At 41.5% G+C, this 22991-nt stretch overlaps 1 protein-coding gene and 1 non-coding gene across 6 annotated transcripts in view; both read left to right on the top strand.

The window, feature by feature from the left end:
- Window positions 1-22991, top strand: part of KIAA1217 (KIAA1217 ortholog) — an 820709-nt gene that overhangs the window by 134298 nt on the left and 663420 nt on the right. The gene's annotated exons all lie outside the window — the stretch shown is intronic.
- On the top strand, window positions 3112-3242 carry LOC147361058 (small nucleolar RNA SNORA18). Its single transcript, XR_015140072.1, has one exon. It is a non-coding gene; the product is annotated as a small nucleolar RNA SNORA18 (small nucleolar RNA).

Below are 22991 nucleotides of genomic sequence, written 5' to 3'. Positions count from 1 at the left end.
CTACAGAGAGACTGACATTCAGGGGAGCCCGGAAAGGGTGTTGGGAGAGGGTGGCCTCTGAGCTGGGTCTTAGGGATGATTATTGACTTATTCACAGGAAAGGGGGGGGGGGGCAGCATTTCAGGAAAAGGAAAGCTCCTGATCATGTCTCAGAGATGAGAATGAGCACAGCACATGGCAGAGATTGGAGGCCAACTGTGAGGAGCCATTTGTAATTTTAAGTTAATTAACCTCTATCGATCCCCACAGTGTTCTGAGCAGTGCATGCAAGGAAGATAAAACTGCTCAAGGAACACGGTGTCCCTGGGTCTGGCTCTGAGCTCTTGTTTGGTTCGGCAGAGCGATGCCTGATCACTGCCAAGCTCTGGAAGTCTCCCAAGAACCCAGATTCACAAGGTTATAAAGCCACACCTGGGGTGGCTGCGTATCTGCAGGAAAGGCACAGAGTTCCGGCTGGTGTCACCAGGGCCACCACTTCCTGACGTCTCCAACTTCTGGAGGGTCTGAAAGAGGCAGAGTCTGGTCTGGGAAGTTGGCTGACAATACGAGGTCAAGGCTGGTGATTTGGTGAAATTGGTGATTTGGTTTTATAACACTATGAATGCCAGGCTATAAACATTATGAGTAAAATAGGCTTTGGAAGCCTAACATGGAATTCTAACCACTGTTTATAACTTCTCATCTAAGAGAAAGAATAAACCATGGACCAAAAACTAAATTATTTGTGAGTAACAAGAGCTATTTATTGGGCTTCCCAGGTGGTGCTAGTGGTAAAGAACCTGCCTGCCAATGTAGGAGACAAAAAAGACATGTTTGGTCCCTGGGTTGGGAAGATCCCCTGGAGAAGGAAATGGCAACCAACTCCAGTATTCTTGCTTGGAGAATCCTTTGGACAGAGGAGCCTGGCAGGCTACAGTCCATGGGATTGTAAAGAGTCAGACATACCTGGAGCGACTTAGCATGGACTCCCAGCTATTTATTGATGACTTAGTAGGCACCAGGCCTCCAATGCCCTGAGCTTTACACTTTCTTTTTACTACTACTTGTCTGTGTCTCTCCCTAGCCCTCTCAGAGATGTGGTATCATTCCATTTGCTTTACAGATCATGGAGCTTGTGAGTGACAGAGTTGAGATTTGAATCCAGATATGTGTAGCTATTAGAAACTGAGTGTGTAACAACCGTGCCAGGCTAGTTTTGGAATATGATTTTGTATAAATTGGTGGTTTCCTTTACTTTCTTATTTTACACACACATCCCACAGTGTCTGTTGAGACCTTGATGAATAGTTAACCATAAAACAGGTTAAAAAGAAATAAAATGCCCCAGAATTAGCAGGAAGAAAAATACTGCTTTCTTTCTTTGATCCTTCTACTGGGTTGGCCACAAAGTTCGTTAAGGTGTTACGGATAAACCTGAACGAACTATTTGGCCAACCTAACACATTTCTCACAGTGTGAAACCAAAATCTTTCCTCCCAAGTACTTTTGCTAAGGAATGCCTGATAAAGGGGTTAGAAAATGTAGCATCACTCAATTTGGCAGGCATCACAGATAAAATGGAATGTCAGATCCTCTGTTTCAAGGGCTGTTTTCAGATATAGTGGCTCTAAGATGGTTCTCATTTTATAAAACAGAATTTAGAAGATTAGGATGAATTCAATTGAATTATGAAAACAAGTACTGTGATCTGCTTAGTCCTTGATCATCTTCCCCCCCCCACCCCCCATACCTAGATAATTACCTGGGGCTTGAGTCATGGTTTACACATAGCCATCTGATTATTTGCAGCACCTAAAGGGGAAAATACATTGTCATTTCTGTCTGTTCTGTTTGTAGGGATCATCTCTACAGGTGAAAAAAGAGGCCACTTTGGTGAGGACATATAGCTGAAATATATTAAGACAAAAGGGGAAAATTGCAGAAACAAAATTTCTTCATAGTGATCTGAAGTTTCAGTAATATTCAGTTATTAAATATTTGCTCTTGTTTATTCAAAACTTTAATTATTGGCACATTTACAATTTTATGCTTAGTTTGACATTTAATCTAGTGGTTTTATGTTTATTTATTGCGTGGTCTAAATATGGCCTCACTTTCTAAGCTATGACTAATCCTTATAGTCATTTGATATGATTTAATTGTATTGTGCTATTTAAATAATGAGTGCCTTCTCTGTACCAAGTATTTGTAATCTTTTTGTACATGTGGTAACTTCAGGTACCAAAGAGTTAACCAAGTTTAGCATAGTTATTAGACATTTCAAAATATTTATAGTGAAGACATGAATTTACATGACCTCTGAGTAAGAAGAAATTAATTGAGCCCATGCTGTGAAACTAAATAAATCAGTGGGAAGAAAAATTGTAGGCTTTACTAGCGGAAGTAATTAGATCAAAGGCTTCTTCTGCATTGTACTAAGTTGCCTCTGTTGTTTCTGAATGGCTGCTGATGTTTAAATTTCTGAGCGGCCAGGTTTTTACTGTTTTGCCAACAACATTTTCTCTACTTCAAGGATTACTGGAAAACTAATCAGATGCAGTAATTGATTTAACAACAGAATGATTCAGTAGTTGCTGTCTTCTGTAAAATCTTCCTTCTTTGGTTTTAAGGTAAATTATCAGTTTATGAGTCTTCACAGAAAAGCATTTATTTCTCTTTGCTCCATTAAAAAGGAGAGTTCTCTGCACTCAGATTTGTTTGGGGGTAAAATGTTCCACCTGTGAAGCCCTTTCTGGGACATGAATACATTGTTGACAATCAAGTCTCAGATGATAGTCCTATATGAGAATCACATGGCAGTTTAAAATTGTGTGTAATCAAAATGATGCAATCTTGACAGAAGATGGGCTTGTCCAGAGCTGACTAAGAAAAATTCAGTTGCAGAAGTTGTGTGCTTGTCTGTCACTGTAATAAAGGGTCCAGGGTTTTGCTTTCTAGAACTGTTGCTCTGCCTGACCTACTCAGCAAAAGTCCCCAGTCTTCTGATGGGAGTGACATGCAGATTTACCCTACAGGAACGAGTAATATCCCTAAGTACATGTATGTAGTTACAAATATATGTATGTATGCTTAATGACAGAGGAAGTACCAGACATGAAAACTGCAGATCTAGTTGAGGTCTATCCTGATGGGGCTTTTCCAATAAACCTACATCATTGGAAATGCCTCATAGAGTAAGTATGTGGTTTCCTTTACTCATAGAACTGCTTGTTCGATCTGTGGGAAAGAACTACAAGACAAAGTTGCCAAGAAAACTATGAAAAACCTAACAAACTTTTTTTTTTTAATCTTAGGTATTGACATACCCCAACAATCTGTACTGTTCTAGGATGTGATAGCTTAGGGGTGAATATGATTTACACTTAATACATTTTTAGAGGGTGTCAGATTCAGAACCAGGCAGTTCTGTCTGCAGACCCTAAACATGGTCCTAAAGTAAATTGCTTGAGGAAATTGAATCCCAAAGATTACAGATGGGGAATGTCAAAGTGTGTCTGTATTCCATTGGAGAGCAAAGAAGCCCGTCTAAAAGAGATGTGGACTGAGTGAGTGACTGACACGCAGCTGTGGGTTGTGCAAAATGTCTTTTGGAAAGGGCTGTCGTACGTATCTTGAATTTTATGACTTTGTAGGAACTGAGGTGATTGGCAGCGGAAAGAATGAGATCATGTGAAATCCCTTAAAAATGTATTGACTTAAATCACACCTGTGTTACACATTTAAAAAACAAACAAACAAAAAACAAAACTCTTTGTGCAGAAAAAAATCCCCTGCAGATTTCATGTGAAGGCTGGACAGCTCCTCAAGTGCTCAGAGGCTCTGAGTATGGCACAGGGTCTCAGTGGGGAGTGGGATGGGATGGGCAGGGGACACCAGTCTGCAGAGCCCTGAGCCGGTTGCTCCCTACTTCCAGAACTTGTCTTCTCTGCTGATTCTTGGATAACTGGCTGCTTCCCTCCAAACAGCTGGGGACGCTCTTGATTTCTGCACGCCACCACTGTTGCCCAGCTGTCTGCACAGCTGCTTTTCCAAATTCTCACTTGTGCTCTTAAGGGATTTTTATTATAATTTATTGTTATTATTGGCTGATGTGGGTTTTTACTGTGGCGTGCAGGCTGAATTGCCCTATATGTGGGATCTTGGTTCCCCAGCCAGGGATCAAGCCTGCGTCCCCTGCATTGGAAAGCAGATTCTTAACCGCCGGACCACCAGGGAAGTCTTGAATTTTTATTACAAATGCAATATGTGTATTGATAATAAAATTTGAATTGGAGAGGATCATATAGAAAGTAAATATCTCCTCCCCTAACCAGATTCTCAGTGTCCAATTTTCTTTTTTAGTTCTTCCTGTGGTTACCTCTGTAATCATCCTAGACAATGTGCTGACGCTTCCCCCTCTTGAATTATCATTGTATACTAGACTGTTTGAGCAATACATATTCATTCCCTGCCACAAAAGATAAGGACTTTAGCATGCTTGTGCTATTTCTAAAGACTTTACTCTTATTATTAATGATCCATTTATTAATTGCTTTTGTAACTCTAAATAATAATGTAAATCTTTTCCTTAACACATCACCTTAGGCACTGTATCTAGACTCCTCAGTACATCTATAAAATGGGGATAACTATAATACCTACTTTATAAGGCTGTTATAAGAATTAAATGACAGAATCCTTTTAAACTGTTTAGGAAGGGCTTCCCAGGTGGCTCAATGGGTAAAGAATCCACCTGCAATGCAGGAAAGGAGATGCAGGAGATGTGGATTCAATCCCTGGGTTGGGAAGATGCCCTGGAGAAGGGCATGGCAACCCACCCCTGTATTCTTGCCTGGAGAATCCCCATGGACATGGGAACCTGATGGGTTACAGTTCATGAGGTTGCAAAGAACTGAATACGGCGAGAGCTACTAAGCACACACAAGGTCCTGGTACTTAGAGAATTCTCAATATATTTGGCCAATATTCCATGTGGGAATCCCCAACCTTCAACTCTGCTCACTGCTCTCGCTAAACATCCACCTCAGTTAGCTGGAGTGTGACTTGTACATTATCAGTGTTGCTTTACGTTCTCAGCTGCAGCTTTAAAGATTGGCATAAAAACAATTGCCTGCTTTCACTTGATAGGGTCATCAGCTCCTTAACAGCCCAGTTTGTTACATTTGAAGATATTCTCTAGGGGCCCTTTGCTTTTCTCTTCAAGTTTAGACCGATTACTTTCTAGGTCTGTGGCATAGTCATCATCCTGGTTATCATATATAAAATGATCAGGGAAGGACTGCTGGGAAAGTGATATTCAAGTAAAGACCTGAACTAAGGAGAGGAGAAGTTTAAACAGAGGAAAGAAGTGCAAAGTTCCTGAGGCAGAAGAACCCTACTGTGCTTACTTGGGGCACAGGAATGGGGCCAGTGTGGCTGGAGTGAGTGGGATGAACAATCTGGGCGAAAGTGAGGGAGGTTATAAGTATTTTGAAGATTCCACTAGATGGATTAGATGTGTAATAAGATAGAGAGCAATGAAGAACCATTCCAATATTTGTGTTGTAGTCAGTTGGAAGGATTGTAGTCAGTTGGAAGTCAGCTGTTCAGTAAGATGAATGAAGAATGGTGAAGAATGTGGGAAGAGCAGGGGACTTCCCTGATGATCCTGTGCTTAGGAATCTGCCTTGCAATGTGGGGGACTCGGGTTCCATCCCTGGTTGGGGGACTAAGATCCCACATGCGCGGCTCAACTAAGCCCACAGGCTGCAGCTGAAGAGTCTGTGCATTACATGGAAAGATGCTGCGTGCCACAGCTAAGACCCAACACAGCCAAATAAATATTTTTTAAAAAGAATTTGGAAGGACAGATTTGACCCATGTGGGATGGGAGATGGGTGGCAGGAAGGGGCAGAGAGCAAGAGTCCAATTTTGGAAGCATTTATTTAGAATGCCTGCCAAAGGGGCTTCTCTGGTGGCCCACTGGTTTTAAAATTTCACCTTCCAGTGTAGGAGTGAGGGTTTGATTTCTGACTGGGGAGCTAGGATCCTACATGCCTCACAGCAAAAAACTCAAAACAGTGTTTGTAAAGCAATGTTGTAACAAATTCAATAAAGACTTTAAAAATGGTACACATAAAAAAAAATCTTTAGAAATAATAGAATGCCTATAAGATATCCAAGTGGAGATGTGAATGGGAGGTTGGGAATATACTTTGGGGTTTGGGACAGACATCTAATCTGGGAGTCGTATATGTGATCAGTAGGCCATGAGATGAATGAAGTCATGAAGGGAGGGAGTGTGAGCAGAGAAGAGAATTAATAGGGCCAAGGGTCATGGTCTTGATAATGCCCATGTTTGGAGCGGGGAGAGGTGAAGAGGAGCCAGTAAAGAAGATGAGAAAAAGGCCATTGAAATATGAGAATAAGGATGGAGTTTGTGAAGCTAAGTGAACAAAGCATTTCAAGAGGAAAGAGTTAAAAGAGTTGCAAAGAGAATTAAGGGAAAAGAAGAGAGTGGTAAGACAAATGGATGTTAACAGGAAAAAAGAATATGAGGGTTGAGAGCTCACTTCTGGATTTAGTGTAGTGGAGCTCACTGGTAAACTTCATAAAAGCAAAGTGATTTTATTTTAGCTACTTTGAGAAAGGAGGGACCATCCCTAGTCCTTGGGGTGTTTTTATTCCCAGAGATGATGAGCAACCCACCTCCTGCTGGCATCTGCATTAGCGCCCAGCAGGACTGTGCTTTAGCCATGGATGTTTCTGCTCTGTTCCTGGTCTAGTGTGATACTTACTTCTTTAAAAGCCTGGCTATGTTGCTTTTGTTTGTTCTTTTTGTATTTGGTCACATTCGCATGTGTTTAGAGATGGGGGAGTGTGATAAAGTGTGAATCTGTTATACAATTTTAACTGAGTGTTTTTTCAGCTAAATCTTTACCTTCTTTATTAAATGTTCCTTTTATTTTCTGGCCTTACCTGCCTCACTGTTAAGGATGTGATATTTGTGATCACTTTCTCAAATGGAGAGGTTTTTTTTTTTCTTCTTCCTCCATGTATGGCTGGGTTGCTGAAGTTGGTGTCATATTAAAACACACTGCCACTAAAAGTCATTTCTCCCTTATTATGTTCATCTAATTTGATATATTCCCCTGTGTTCCTTCTAGTTTTTGTCACTTAACAACATCCTGGGCAATCCCTGTTAAGGGCTGAGTTGTGTCTCCCTATCCACATTCTTATGTTGAAGTCTTATCCCCCTAGGACCTTAGAATGTGATTTTATTTGGAATAAGGTCTTTGTCTTCTAAATTCTATTGGAGTATATTTGATTTACAATGTTGCGTTAGTTTCTGCTGTATAACAGAGTGAATTGGTTTTACATACACATATGTGCTGTGCTGTGCTGTGCTTAGTCACTCAGTTGTGTCTAACTCTTTTCAACCTCATGGACTGTAGCTTGCCAGGCTTCTCTGTTCATGAGGATTCTCCAGACAAGACTACTGGAGTGGGTTACTATACCTTTCCCCAGGGGATCTTCCAAACCCAGCAATCAAACCCAGGGCTCCCGTACTGCAGGAGGATTCTTTACTGTCTGAGCCATCAGGGAGGCCTAAGAATACTGGAGCAGGCAGCTTATTCCTTCTCCAGGGGATCTTCCCCACCCAGGAATCAAACTGGGGTCTCCTGCATTGAAGGCGGATTCTTTACCAGCTGAGCTACCAGGGAAGCCCCACATATACATATACCCATTCTTTTTTAGATTCTTTTCCCATATAGGTCATTACTGAGTATTGAGTAGAGTTTCCTGTGTTCTGTGGTAGGTCCTTATTAATTACCTATTTTATATATAGTAATGTGTATATGTCAGTCCCAATCTCCCAACTTATGCTTCCCTCCCTCTTCCCCGGTAACCATAAGTTTGTTTTCTATATCTGTGATTCTATTTCTGTTTTGTAGATAAGCTCATTTGTACCACTTTTTAAAATTCCTCACATAACCAATATCATATGATATTTATCTTTCTCTGTCTGACTTGACTTCACTTAGTATGATACTCTCTAGTTTTATCCATATTGCTGCAAATGGCATTATTTCATTTTTCCATGGTTGAATAATATTCCACTGTATATCTGTACTGCATCTTCTGCATCCATTCCTTTGTCGATGGACGTTTATTTAGGTTGCTTCTATGTCTTGGCTATTGTAGACTGTGCTGCAATGATTTGGGGTTCATATATCCTTTAGATTATAGTTTTCTCAGGATATATGCCCAGGAGTGAGATTGCTGGATCATGTGGTAGTTCTGCTGCTGCTGCTGCTAAGTCGCTTCAGTTGTGTCCGACTCTGTGCGACCCCATAGACGGCAGCCCACCAGGCTCCCCCGTCCCTGGGATTCTCCAGGCAAGAACACTGGAGTGGGTTGCCATTTCTTTCTCCAATACATAAAAGTGAAAGTGAAAGTGAGGATGCTCAGTCGTGCCCGACTCTTCGAGACCCCATGGACTGCAGCCCACCAGGCTTCTCTGTCCATGGGATTTTCCAGGCAAGACTACTGGGGTGGGTTGCCATTGCCTTCTCCGTGTGGTAGTTCTATCTTTGGTATTTTAAGGACCCTCCGTACAGTTCTCCATAGTGATTATACCAATTCACAGTCCCACCAACAGTGTAAGAGAGCTCCCTTTGGAGATAAGGTCTTTAAAGGGGAACCAGAGATCAAATTGCCAACGTCCGCTGGATCATCAAAAAAGCAAGAGAGTTCCAGAAAAACATCTATTTCTGCTTTATTGACTATGCCAAAGCCTTTGACTCTGTGGATCACAATAAACTGTGGAAAATTCTGAAAGAGATGGGAATACCAGACCACCTGACCTGCCTCTTGAGAAACCTATGTGCAGGTCAGGAAGCAACAGTTAGAAGTGGACATGGAACAACAGACTGGTTCCAAATAGGAAAAGGAGTACGTCAAGGCTGTATATTGTCATGCTGCTTATTTAACTTATATGCAGAGTACATCATGAGAAACATGGGGCTGGGAGAAGCACAAGCTGGAATCAAGATTGCCAGGAGAAATATCAATAACCTCAGATATGCAGATGACACCACCTTTATGGCAGAAAGTGAAGAGGAACTCAAAAGCCTCTTGATTGAAAGTGAAAGAGGAGAGTGAAAAAGTTGGCTTAAAGCTCAACATTCAGAAAACGAAGATCATGGCATCCGGTCCCATCACTTCATGGGAGATGGGGAAACAGTGGAAACAGTGTCAGACTTTATTTTTGGGGGCTCCAAAATCACTGCAGATGGTGACTGCAGCCATGAAATTAAAAGACGCTTACTCCTTGGAAGGAAAGTTATGACCAACCTAGATAGCATGTTCAAAAGCAGAGGCATTACTTTGCTAACAAAGGTCCGTCTAGTCAAGGCTATGGCTTTTCCAGTGGTCATGTATGGATGTGAGAGTTGGACCGTGAAGGCTGAGCGCCGAAGAATTGATGCTTTTGAACTGTGGTGTTGGAGAAGACTCTTGAGAGTCCCTTGGACTACAAGGAGATCCAACCAGTCCATTCTGAAGGAGATCAGCCCTGGGATTTCTTTGGAAGGAATGATGCTAAAGCTGAAACTCCAGTACTTTGGCCACCTCATGCGAAGAGTTGACTCATTGGAAAAGACTCTGATGCTGGGAGGGATTGGGTGCAGGAGGAGAAGGGGACGACAAAGGATGAGATGGCTGGATAGCATCACTGACTTGATGGACGTGAGTCTGAGTGAACTCCGGGAGTTGGTGATGGACAAGGAGGCCTGGCGTGCTGATATTCATGGAGTCGCAAAGAGTCAGACATGACTGAGCGACTGAACTGAACTGAACTGAAGGTCAAATGAGCTCATTCAGATGGGCCTTAGTCCAGTATAATTGCTGTCCCTATAAGAAAAGGAAATTGAGACATAGACATATGAAGGAAGATCTTGTGAAGACACAGGGAGTAACCAGCCACCTGCCCTGCCAACACCTTGATCTCGAACTTCTAGGCTCCAGAACTGTGAGAAAACAAATTCCTCTTTTTTAAGTCACCCAGTGTTTGGTACTTCATTATGGCAGCCCTAGCAGACTAATAGGCCCCCTCATAAAAGATTTTGGCGCTTGGTTCACAGACCTTCTTTCCACCCACTGCCCTGCCTTCCTCCTGGCCAAGCTCAATGTCAGTAAAGACATGGTCCTTTGACCTCCAAGATCGTCTTTCACTGCTCAAGCCAAGCACTCCCAGGGCCATTCAATCTCTGGTTTTCACTCAGAAGAGTTTTGCCTTTGAAATGACACATCTTCCTTTCCAGCAATCTCACTCAATTATTTTCGGTACACTGATTCTTTAGCTGCTTTGTCTCATAGGCTGTTATCTTCTAGATTTGCTCCCTGATTATCAGGCAACTCTTCCTGACTTCCTCCTCCCCCAGCTTAGACTTCATGAACCCTTCATTCTACCAAATGCTGCCAGCAGATTGAGCCATCTTGTTCTATTGTCTTCTTGTTACATATGCTTGGCAAACCCAGACTTGGATGGACCTGAATGCCAGTCTTCTCCATGTCTGCAACTAGGACACACTGTAATTTGTTTAATAACGGTTGGACATAAGGACATTGTTTCCTCTTTTACTATTAAATATGACTATGGTGAATATCATTCCTTATACATATATCTTCGTGTGTTTTTCTCTGTGTTTCTTAAGCTAAATTCCTAGCAGTGTAGTTATAGGACCCAAAGCTTTAAGACTTTTAAAATACAACATCAGGTTACCTTTCAATAAGCTCAGAATGATTTTTCATCACTGATGTATGAGAATACATCAGTTTAGTTCAGTTCAGTCGCTCAGTTGTGTCCGACTCTTTGTGACCCCATGAATTGCAGCACACCAGGCCTCCCTGTCCATCACCAACTCCAGGAGTTCACTCAAACTCACGTCCATTGAGTCAGTGATGCCATCCAGCCATCTCATCCTCTGTCATCCCCTTCTCCTCCTGCACCCAATCCCTCCCAGCATCAGAGTCTTTTCCAATGAGTCAACTTTTCGCATGAGGTGGCCAAAGTATTGGAGTTTCAGCTTTAGCATCAGGCCTTCCAATGAACACCCAGGACTGATCTCCTTTAGGATGGACTGGTTGGATCTCCTTGCAGTCCAAGGGACTCTCAAGAGTCTTCTCCAACACCACAGTTCAAAAGCATCAATTCTTTGGCACTCAGCTTTCTTCAGAGTCCAACTCTCACATCCATACATGACCACTGGAAAAATCATAGCCTTGACTAGACGGACCTTTGTTGGCAAAGTAATGTCTCTGCTTTTGAATATGCTATCTAGGTTGGTCATAACTTTCCTTCCAAGGAGTAAGCGTCTTAATTTCATGGCTGCAGTCACCATCTGCAGTGATTTTGGAGCCCCCAAAAATAAAGTCAGACACTGTTTCCCCATCTATTTTCCATGAAGCAATGGGACCAGATGCCATGATCTTCATTTTCTGAATGTTGAGCTTTAAGCCAACTTTTTCACTCTCCTCTTTCACTTTCATCAAGAGGCTTTTGAGTTCCTCTTCACTTTCTGCCATAAAGGTGGTGTCATCTGCGTATCTGAGGTTACTGATATTTCTCTCAGCAATCTTGATTCCAGCCTGTGCTTCTTCCAGCCCCATGTTTCTCATGATGTACTCTGCATATAAGTTAAATAAGCAGCATGACAATATACAGCCTTGACTTACTCCTTTTCCTATTTGGAACCAGTCTGTTGTTCCATGTCCAGTTCTAATTGTTGCTTCCTGACCTGCATATAGGTTTCTCAAGAGGCAGGTCAGGTGGTCTGGTATTCCCATCTCTTTCAGAATTTTCCACAGTTTATTGTGAACCACAGAGTCAAAGGCTTTGGCATAGTCAATAAAGCAAAAATAGATATTTTCCTGGAACTCTCTTGCTTTTTTGATGATCCAGTGGATGTTGGCAATTTGATTTCTGGTTCCTCTGCCTTTTCTAAAACCAGCTTGAACATCAGAAAGTTCACAGTTCACGTATTGCTGAAGCCTGGCTTGAAGAATTTTGAGCCTTAGTTTACTAGCGTGTGAGATGAGTGCAATTGTGAGGTAGTTTGAGCATTCTTTGGCATTGCCTTTCTTTGGGATTGGAATGAAAACTGGCCTTTTCCAGTCCTGTGGCCACTGCTGAGCTTTGCAAATTTGCTGGCATATTAAGTGCAGCACTTTCACAGCATCATCTTTCAGGATTTGAAATAGCTCAACTGGAATTCCATCACCTCCACTAGCTTTGTTCGTAGTGATGCTTTCTAAGGCCCACTTGACTTCACATTCCAGGATGTCTGGCTCTAGGTATGAGTGATCACACCATCGTGATTATCTGGGTTGTGAAGATCTTTTGTACAGTTCTTCTGTGTATTCTTGCCATCTCTTCTTAATATCTTCTGCTTCTGTTAGGTCCATACCATTTCTGTCCTTTATCAAACCCATCTTTGCATGAAATGTTCCCTTGGTATCTCTAATTTTCTTGAAGAGATCTCTAGTCTTTCCCATTCTGTTGTTTTCCTCTATTTCTTTGCAGTGATGGTTGAGGAAGGCTTTCTTATCTCTCCTTGCTAGTCTTTGAAACTCTGCATTCAAATGGGAATACATATTTTGCTACAAACTTCCTAGAGTTGGGACAAATGAGTTCAGAATGTTCAAATCAATTAAGCAAATGAAAAATGACTTTTAAGATATTATTTTCTTTCATTGCTAGAAAGAGAATAGATTTAAATGTTTATGACAACTTGTTTTCTTGATTTTTTCTCTTTTTTTTCAGTGTTTGAGTTTTTTTTTTCATTGATTTTGTAAGGAATCTTTTTTCTCATTAATTATTTGATATATTGTTAAACTGAGGACCGTCTTAAACTCATAAAAATGTTCTACTCTGAGTCTGATTATTGTCTCAGTAATCTATTATTTGCTCTTATTGTGTCTTAGCACTATCAATTATACATACACAAGGGATTTTTTTTTTCTGTTTCATATTTGTCACGCTGTTTATCATTATGTTTATTTCCATCCTCTTCCTCTGTCTTCTGGAAAATAATCTCAAATTTCTTTGATTTTTTTGTATTTTTAATTAACTGGAAAAATAATTTTGCAGGCAGATTTTAAAATCTGCCAGTACATTTGTGGTTTTCTTGTAATAACTTCTTATTTTAACTAGTTCCCTTTTCTTCTCTTCCTCTGCCTAAAGAATCTTATTACTTTCCTGCTGTCTTACTACTTTCTTTTCTTGTTTCTCAGGCTTCTTACATTTTGGAAGCATGAAGCTACATTGCTGACAGTCTTGTGACTCTTGTAGTAGACCTTTTCTTAAGTAGGAGGTTCCTCTCAACTATGACATTTCCCTCCTTTTTGGTTGCAGAATTTTTTCCATTGGTTTTGTCTTTTTCTTGTTTGCTTATCTTTAATGAAAAGGTCACTGGTTGATCTGATTTTATAAAGATACAGGGCAGGTGAGTGAATTCTCTTTGGAGTCTCATACTGTTTGCTCAGTTGCAGTTAGAATTTCTCTCTCACATAATAAGGGGCTGGATTATTTTAGATCCTTTTTTAATCCCGAGTGTGGTGGTTATTTGCATACAGTATGACTGGGCTGCTCACTCTACATATACAATTCATCTTCGTTTTCTCTTGCTTTTACCTCCCATATATATTAATTTTGAACCTTTAAGTCTGATTTATTATTCTGAACCATCAAGCTTGTAACCTTAGGTAGCCAGTGAGTTACCCTAATGGAAAGTACCTGTTCTTGTGATCAAAATGGTGTCTACAGGTTTCATCAAGCCACACTGGATAGCAATGTAGCTAATGGTTGGAAAATGCACGGCAATGCTTTCTTCAAGTTAATTGTACAAGAACCCTTCACGTGTATGTGCATGCTAAGTCGCTTCAGTTGGTCTGACTCTTTGCCACCCTATGGACTGTGGCCTGCTAAGCTCCTCTGTCTCTGGGATTCTCCAGACAAGAACGCTTCACAAATGCTGCTAAATTTTTGTTGAATTTCCCTTATGAGAAATTTGAAAGATATGCAAAGATATGCAATATGTATATTGAATTCCCACCTGGAGGACAGTTTTCATCTGCCCCATAGAATTGCATGGTAATAGAGTAGATGTTTTTGTGAATAAGAAATATACCTTTGTATTTGTTGCAAGCTTTGAGAAGCTGAGATTATTTGTGACCACTGTGTAATTTAGCTCATCCTGATTAATATAATGCATATCAGCTTATAATTACACATTCCTTTTAGTTATTAATGTAATGTCACCCTTTCAATGGTTAGGTTGGGGAGTAGATAAATTGGGTCTATATTTTTATCCCTAGAACTTGGTACAGTCCCAGCATGTGGAAGGTATTTAAAGTATGTATGGGACAAATGGGAGCTTCCTTTGAGATCCAGTGGTTAAGACTCCAGGCTTCCATTGCAGGGGGGTCCAGGTTCAATCCCTGGTCAGGGAACTAGGATTCCATATGCCACTGGGTGTGTGCCCCTCCCCCCCCCAAAAAAAATGTACGGGACAAATGCCTAAACAAAAGGACAACAGAAAGCTCAATGTTAGCGTTGATACAGTTCCTCAAGTATCTTGCCATGAGTGTTGTTAGAACAAATGAATAAACGAGTTGATTTTGGGCTATAAATTATGACATTTTACCCAGGGACGGCTTGAAATATTAATATACAAATCTTCAATTGAGAAATAGGGACTCATGAAATTAAGCTGGAATTTGAAATTCCAGCTAATTGAAATTAAGCTGGAAACTTGCATGGAGTTGTCTTTTCTAGATATCATTTACACATGCAATCACCATCCATCCAAATTCTGATGTATCAGTTCAGTCACTCAGTTGTGTCCACCTCTTTGCGGACACACAGCACCCCATGGACCACAGCACACCAGGCCTCCCTGTCTATCACCAACTCCCAGAGTTTATCCAAACTCATATCCATTCAGTTGGTGATGCCATCCAACCATCTCATCCTTTGTTGTCCCCTTCTCCTGCCTTCAGTCTTTCAAATGAGTCACATCAGGTGGCCAAAGTATTGGAGTTTCAGCTTCAACATCATTCCTTCCAATGAACACTCAGGACTGATCTCCTTTAGGATGGACTGGTTGGATCTCCTTGCAGTCCAAGGGACTCTCAAGAGTCTTCTCCAACACCACAGTTTAAAAGCATCAATTCTTCGGCACTCAGTTTTCTTTATAGTTCAACTCTCATATCCATACATGACTACTGGAAAAACCATAGCCTTGACTAGATGGACCTTTGTTGGCAAAGTAATATCTCTGCTTTTTAATATGCTGCCTAGGTTGGTTCTGGTGGCTCAGACAGTGAAACGTCTGCCTGTAATGCGGGAGACCCAGGTTCAATCCCTGGGTTGGGAAAATCCCCTGGAGAAGGAAATGGCAACCCATTCCAGTATTCTTGCCTGGAGAATTCTGTGGATTGAGGAGCCTGGTAGGCTACAGTCCACGGGCTCGCAAAGAATCAGACATGACTGAGTGACTTTACTTTACTTTACTTTTGCTAGGTTGGTCATAACTTTCCTTCCAAGGAGCAAATGTCTTTTAATTTCATGACTGCAGTTACCATCTGCAGTGATTTTGGAGCCCCCCCCCACCCCCTGCAAAGTAAAGTCTCTCACTGTTTCAATTGTTACCCCATCTATTTGCCATAAAGTGATGGGACCGGATGCCATAATCTTAGTTTTCTGAATGTTGAGCTTTAAGCCAACTTTTTCACTCTCCTCTTTCACTTTCATCAAGAGGCTGTTTAGTTCTTGTTCACTTTCTGCCATATAGGGAGCTTTAATAGAAGTTAGTTACTCTGAAACATTCTTTACTCACCTTCTCCGCAGGGCCAATATCCTAGATCTGTGTTAAAATAATGGGAAGTGAGGCAGTTGCTCCCAAATGACAGACTGTTACTCCACTGATCCTTCCTAAGAAACATTCTGAAAGTTCATATCAGGATAGCATTTTCCATACAGCAGAGCTTCACACTTCATTAACTGCTTAACAATTGCTCTCACTGGATTTTTTTTATCTTCCAGCTGTCTGGCTAACTCAACTCTTATTCTGTAGATTGATCAGAAGACTTTCTGTTCAAACCCTTTCTCAGGCGTAATGGCCCAAGGTCTCCCAATATGACAGTCTCTTGGTTGACCTTTTCTGTTTTCTCAGGAGTCCTCTGCCAGTTTCCAGGCACTTACAAACATCCATCCATACAACAGACACTTTGCAATCTTACTTGCTTTCTAATCTGAATAGCCTGTAAGTCCATCCTTCAGGTTCTGCTGTGGATTTTTTTATTGTGTGCTCAAACCAGGAGGCTATTTTTAAACGCGATTTACAAATTGAATTTTGCAAAATGAGGTGGACCAAATTCTAGCATTTACCACAAGTAAATGCCTGAAAGTCCATCCCATTAAAGAGTTTTTAATTAAAAAGAACAACCCACAGGTGCCTCATTGTCCTAGCTTCCTGGATCATCCAGCAGCTTTTACAAGAAACAGAAGAGTTTGCCCCATGGTTAATGTCCTCTAGACAAAATTAACCCTAGCACAGACCGAAGCTGCCCATTAGAGGCTGAGGTAATTTCATCTGAAGTGCTCCCAACTCCTTACTTTATTTCTTTAAGTCTCTGCAAATAGCAAAGAAAAGAGTAACGGTGTCCTCAATTCTCTCGTTTCTTCCCAACACTATTTTAATATGAATTTCAAAGAATGCCAGCTGACAGGATCACAGTAGGGGAAAAGCCAGATGCAGAAGTGTAAATAGGGGTAGGATAATTTGCCTCTTCACCACTAAGCTGTGATCTTCACGAAGGGAGGAAGGTACATAGAATAAGATACCTTCATAGGCCTTGTTCCTGACAGAGCACATCTAATGTAGTAGTCCTTCAGTGAATGTTTTTGAAAGAAATTCGCATAAGATTTTGCAGTGCTTTCAACTGATAAATTATGATCTCAGAAGGAGAAAGTCCCCACACTTTGTTAACTTATGATGGACTGCATGGGTCAGTAAACTCCATTTCTCAGACTACAAGAGTTTCCTCTGTTGCCTCTGTTGCAGGTAGGAGGACCCCCCTCCAGGGCCCAAAACTGGGCTCTTGTCTAACACTCGGAAATGAATTGTCCGAGGAGACACATGTGCTGGCAAAGCAAGAGATTTTATTGGGAAAGGGCACCCGCGTGGAGAGCAATAGAGTAAGGGAACCCAGGAGAACTGCTCTGCCACGTGGCTCGCAGTCTCGGGTTTTATGGTGATGGGATTAGTTTCCGGGTGGTCTTTGGCTAATCGTTCTAATTCAGAGTCTTTCCTGGTGGTGCACGCATCGCTCAGCCAAGATGGATGCTAGAGAGAGGGATTCTGGGAAGTGGACGGACAGACGGTGTCTCCTTTAGACCTTTCCCAAACTCTTACGGTTGGTGGTGGGTTATTAGTTCCGTATTCCTTATCAGGATCTGCTGTCATAAAACAGCTCACGCAAATGGTTACTATGGTGCTTGGCCATGTTGGGCAGTTTCAATCAGTGTGCTTCCCCTAACACCTCTAGTGAGCATATGTTGTCCGGTAGAGTTGATCAGTTATTTATTAGAGTGAAAAGAACAGGACTGAATAGGCGGCCAGAGATAGAATGGAGCGAGACTCAAAGGTCCAGTAAAGAAAGAATTTGCTAGAAGCAAAGCTCCATTAAAGAAAGAATTTGCTAGAAGCAAAGCTCTGTCATTGATAATAATGATCTTCAGCTGTAATTAAATTACTTTATAGATTTGTTCATGCCTGTGTCTTGAAGGATATAGAGGTCCCCGAGTCTCTGTACGCATCAGAATCACCTGGAGAGTGCTGGGTGCAGGTAAAAGTGACGGAATCAGTAGTTCTACGGCCTGGGACTTCCCTGATAGTCCAGTGGTTGGGACTCTGCGTTTCCACTGCAAGGGGCACGAGTCTGATCCCTGGTCAGAGGACTAGGCAGCACTAGTGGTAAAGAACCCATCTGCCAATGCAGGCGACATAAGAGATGTGGGTTCGATCCCCGGGTTGGGAAGATCTTCTGGAGGAGGAAATGGTAACCCACCCCAGTATTCTTGCCTGGAGAATGCCATGGACAGAGGAGCCCGGGAGACTATAGTCCATAGCGTTGCACAGAGATCAAACCAGGAATCACACCCTTGCCCCCTGCACTGGCAGTGCAGAGTCTTAACCACGGGACCACCAAGGAAGTCCCACTTAGAACTTATTTTAATCAAACTTCGTTTTCTTTCTCAAAACATCTGTCTACATTTTCAGAGTAGTCTTGTGTATATGTTTATAGCACAGAGGTACTATACAGTAAGTTCTGGTATGTACAAAATGTCACTTTAAAAACACTACTTAATCTGACTTTGAATATCACAAAGATGATTTTGTCAGTCTAGTAATTTAACTAATTTCATTCATGGCTCATCAGGGAAAGGTTTTGCCTGCAATGTAGAAGATACACAGGAAATGCAGGTCCAATCCCTAGGTCAGGAAAATCTCCTGGAGGAGGAAATGCAACCCATCCCAGTATTGTTGCCTGAAAAATCCCATGGACAGAGGAGCCCTGGCAGTCCATGGGATCACATAGACTTAGACACGACTGAGCACACACACACACAGAGTCATTACTGGGGCTCCCCCTTCCACCCTAAAATCCCTCCAATCTTCAACTCACGCTGATTAGCCCTGAAATACTCATTGTCTGAAACCACTTGCTTCTTTTACAGTTGCCTCCTTTTGTTTGTTTTCTGCATGTGATAATCTTTGCTGAGTCTAAAAGTTCTGGTTGTTGGATGGTATATCTTCCCAGATGTACTAGATGTCCTAGGAAACTAGACAATTCCCTACCCCACTGATTTTATTGTTCCTTCCTGTCTCTTGGACAATCTCAAAAGATTTTCGTATCTTTTACAGGGTGGAAAACCTTCCTTCCTTTGACTTAAACTTGCACCTCTCTTCTCCACTCTTAATTCCTCCAAGGAACTCAGGGCTTTAGAAAATAAAACCCAAGGAGAAATTAAAATTTATTGTGAGCCAGTGTTGTACAAAGAACTTGACTACTATCTTGGAAGGGCTTCCCAGGTGGCGCTAGTGTTAAATAAACCGCCTGCCAATGCAGGAAACATAAGAAAAAGGTGAAAAAGTCACTCAGTCATGTCCGACTCTTTGTGACCCCATGGACTATCCAGTCCATGGAATTCTCCAGACCAAAATACTGGAGTGGGTTGCCTTTCCCTTCTCCAGGGGATCTTCCCAACCCAGGGACTGAACCTAGGTCTCCCGCATTGCCAGCAGATTCTTTACCACTGAGTTGCAAGGAAAGCCCATGAATACTGGAGTGGGTAGCCTATCCCTTCTCCAGGGGATCCTCCTGACCCAGGAATCGAACCGGGGTCTCCCACATTGCAGGCAGATTCTTTACCAACTGAGCTATCAGGGAAGCCCAGGAAAGATAAGACATGTGGGTTTAATCTCTGGGTCAGGAAGGTGGAGGAGGGCAACCCACTCCAGTATTCTTTCCCAGAGAATCCCATGGACAGAGGAGCCTGGGAGGCTACAGTCCATAGGGTCACAAAGAGTTGGACAAAACATGCTATCTTGGAAAGGAAAAGGGAACACAACTGATTTAAATATATTACTGTTTAAAATGTAGCAACTGGGTGTGAGTATGTTTGTGTGTATGTGTGTGTGCTATAAATGAGGTTTGTGACATCTATAAACTTATTGTTCCTTTGTTATGATCGCAGCCCAAAGCCCATGAATTGAGAACCTTTGGATTAGAGGATCTCTAAAATTCATTCCAGCTCTATTGTTTAGTGCTTTCTGGATCTTTCTGCCCTTTGGTATATTGCCCTTGACTGATAGCTGCTGCACCCTACAGCTTTCCAACAATATGCACTAAACTCTGTGTCATAATACAAGTAAATTTGGATGGAATTGTCATTGTTGGTTCATTGATTGGTTTTCTAACCTGAGGTGAAATACAAATATACTTAGAGTCATATTTGGAAGAACAATGCCACAACCTTCCACTAACCACATGCCTTGAGCCATTCTTTCTCTGGTTCCCAAGGCATAACCACAGCCTGCAGTAGTCAGGCTGTAGCTGTAGTGACATGTGGGGTTCTTCCATAGAAGCAGCTGTTTTTCAATATTTCACTTTTAAATCTCAACTTTAGTCCTTCCGGCCATGGCATGTTGCAATGCTTTCATTCCAAAAAACATGTACAGTGTGTACTTCAAAAAAGGTTATATACTTTCAGAAGAATTTTGAAATATATGAATTTACAGCGTAGTAGAGATGGGTTTATTAGCCTCGTAAAAGCTTCCCTGTGTTTAGACTGAAGTGTCTAAAATGACTTTACTGTGATTTTTTTGGCAGTTAGTACAAAAACAATTACTCAGGGTCACAGACATCTAAGACTTTCACTTCTGAATTAGAATATCATGTAGACTTTCAAAGGCATATTCGCTCACTGCCATTTGCTCATTTGCCTAATGGCATTTGCAACCACGCAGCTGAATGTCACTTGTCTAAGAGGGGGGAGGGTTAGAATCTCTGCCTCTCCCATCACTGACCTCCTAAGCTTCCTCTTCAGTGTGGAGAGCAGCTGTAGCCTGACCTCACAGCCCAGGGCAGGGATTTTCTGGCCTCTTGCTCTGCTCTTTCTGACTTTCTGCTCCTTCATACAGCTTAGGTATACGCATATATATATATATATATATATATATATGTATTTTTTATCTTGACACTAAACTCTAACTGACCTTAATGGTGAGATCTTAAAAATTTTCTAGCTCTGGTTTCCTGGGTGATAATTTAATATTCTTCTTTGCTTCCAGCCTACTTGGAAACTATTCCGTTTCACTTTTCCATATTCTTTTTAGTGTGATTTCCAGTATATAACCTCCATCAAAGCTGACATGATTCCCTTGCCACCTGTAAAAAGTGTTCATTTAAGGATATTAATATTACACATGGTAGTGAAATATCTATATACAGGACCAACCATGTTTAAAAATAGATAGGGTAAACAAAGAATTTTGGAGTCAAGAATTATTATTCTAAGTATTTCCTCTGTTCCTTTATTTATAAGCAATTTAAGCATCCAGTTTTAAAAAAACTATTTAAATATACTACTTCTATAGCAACAATATGGGAATTTTTATAATGCTAACCATGCAGACCATAACTATCTTCAGGGCTTGCTTTCAACTTGCTATGGGCATAACTGAAGTCAAGAAACATTACATTTTAAAAAAATGTTCTTTTGTATCTTTTTTTTTTTGAGGGGAGAAAAACTCATTATTCTGTTTTATACAAGGAATATGACTCTTCAAGGATTTTGGTAGGGCCTATAGTCTGGAAGTTTGTGTCCCCTTAAAATTCGTCTGTTGAAACCTAATCCTCACTGTGATGGTGTTAGCAACTGGGGCCTTTGGGAGGTGATATGACAAGCGTGGTGCCCTCATGAATGGTATTAGTTTCCTTATAACAGAGGTTCCAGGGGACACCTTTGACCTTTTGGCCATGTAAGGACATAGCAAACAGGTAGTTGTCTATAAACAAGGACATGACCTCTTACTAGACACTAAGTGTGCCAGCACCTTGATCTTGGATTGTCCAGCCTCTGGGAATGTGAGACATAAACATCTGTTGTTTATCCACCCAGTCTGTATTATTTATGTTTATAGCAGCCCCAACAGATTGGCAGTGAAATGTCTCTTAATCTAATAACACAGGCATGAAATCTGCATGAAGAAAGATAGAGTTTGTAAAATTTCATGTTAACTTGGATTGAGTGATGAAATACACAGATGCAAGAGGTTTATGGTGGTCATTTTAAGGGCTATGAGCAGTGAGGTGAACAGAATGGCTTCCAAAGACCTCCATGCTCTGATCCCTGGAACTTGAATATGTCACATTACATGCTTTACAGATATAATTAAGGTTACAGACCTTAAAATAGGGATATTATCCTGGATTATCTGAGTGGGCCCAATCTGACTGAATGAAGCTTTAAAAGCAGAGAACTTTCTCCAGTTAGAGTCAGAGAGATGTGGCAGAAGAAGAAGTCAGAGAGGTTCAAGGTTTGAGAGGACTCGACCTTCCATTGCTGGCTTTCCAAGAAAGTGGACTTTATGAAAGGGGAGCCCCTGAAAGTTGGGACACAGGCCAGAACTGTAACAGATGCATGACTGCCCCTTAATGTAGAAGATCTCTATTCCAGCAATGCTGAGCCCAGAGGATATTCATAAAGCATACTTAATACCCATCACTGTGCCTTATAAAATTGGAGGTATGTTTCCATGGAGGGAACTTACTAAAGCAAGTTTAAACACTGGTAAAAAATGGTAATCAACCACTGTTTTTTTTTTTTAGTTTTAAATTTTATTTTTAATATATATATTGTTGGAGTATAACTGCTTTACAATGTTGTGTTAATTTCTGCTGAACAACCAAGTGAATCGGATATATACATCCATGCATATCATGCATGCATCTCCTTCCTTTTGCGCCTCCCTCCCAGCCCACCCCAATCCTGCCCCTCTAGGTTATCAGATCAGATCAGTCACTCAGTCGTGTCCGACTCTTTGCAACCCCACGAATCGCAGCACGCCAGGCCTCCCTGTCCATCATCAACTCCCGGAGTTCAGTGAGACTCACGTCTATCGAGTCAGTGATGCCATCCAGCCATCTCATCCTCTGTCGTCCCCTTCTCCTCTTGCCCCCAATCCCTCCCAGCATCAGAGTCTTTTCCAATGAGTCAACTCTTCGCATGAGGTGGCCAAAGTACTGGAGTTTCAGCTTTAGCATCATTCCTTCCAAAGAAATCCCAGGGCCGATCTCCTTCAGAATGGACTGGCTGGATCTCCTTGCAGTCCAAGGGACTCTCAAGAGTCTTCTCCAATACCACAGTTCAAAAGCATCAA

Source organism: Bos grunniens, chromosome 13, assembly GCF_055505025.1.
Source record: "Bos grunniens cultivar Pamir isolate PY7600 chromosome 13, Bosgru_T2T1.0, whole genome shotgun sequence".
Lineage (NCBI taxonomy): Eukaryota > Metazoa > Chordata > Mammalia > Artiodactyla > Bovidae > Bos > Bos grunniens.
The sequence above is the reverse complement of the archived record's forward strand: the minus strand, read 5'-3'. Positions and strand labels throughout refer to the sequence as shown.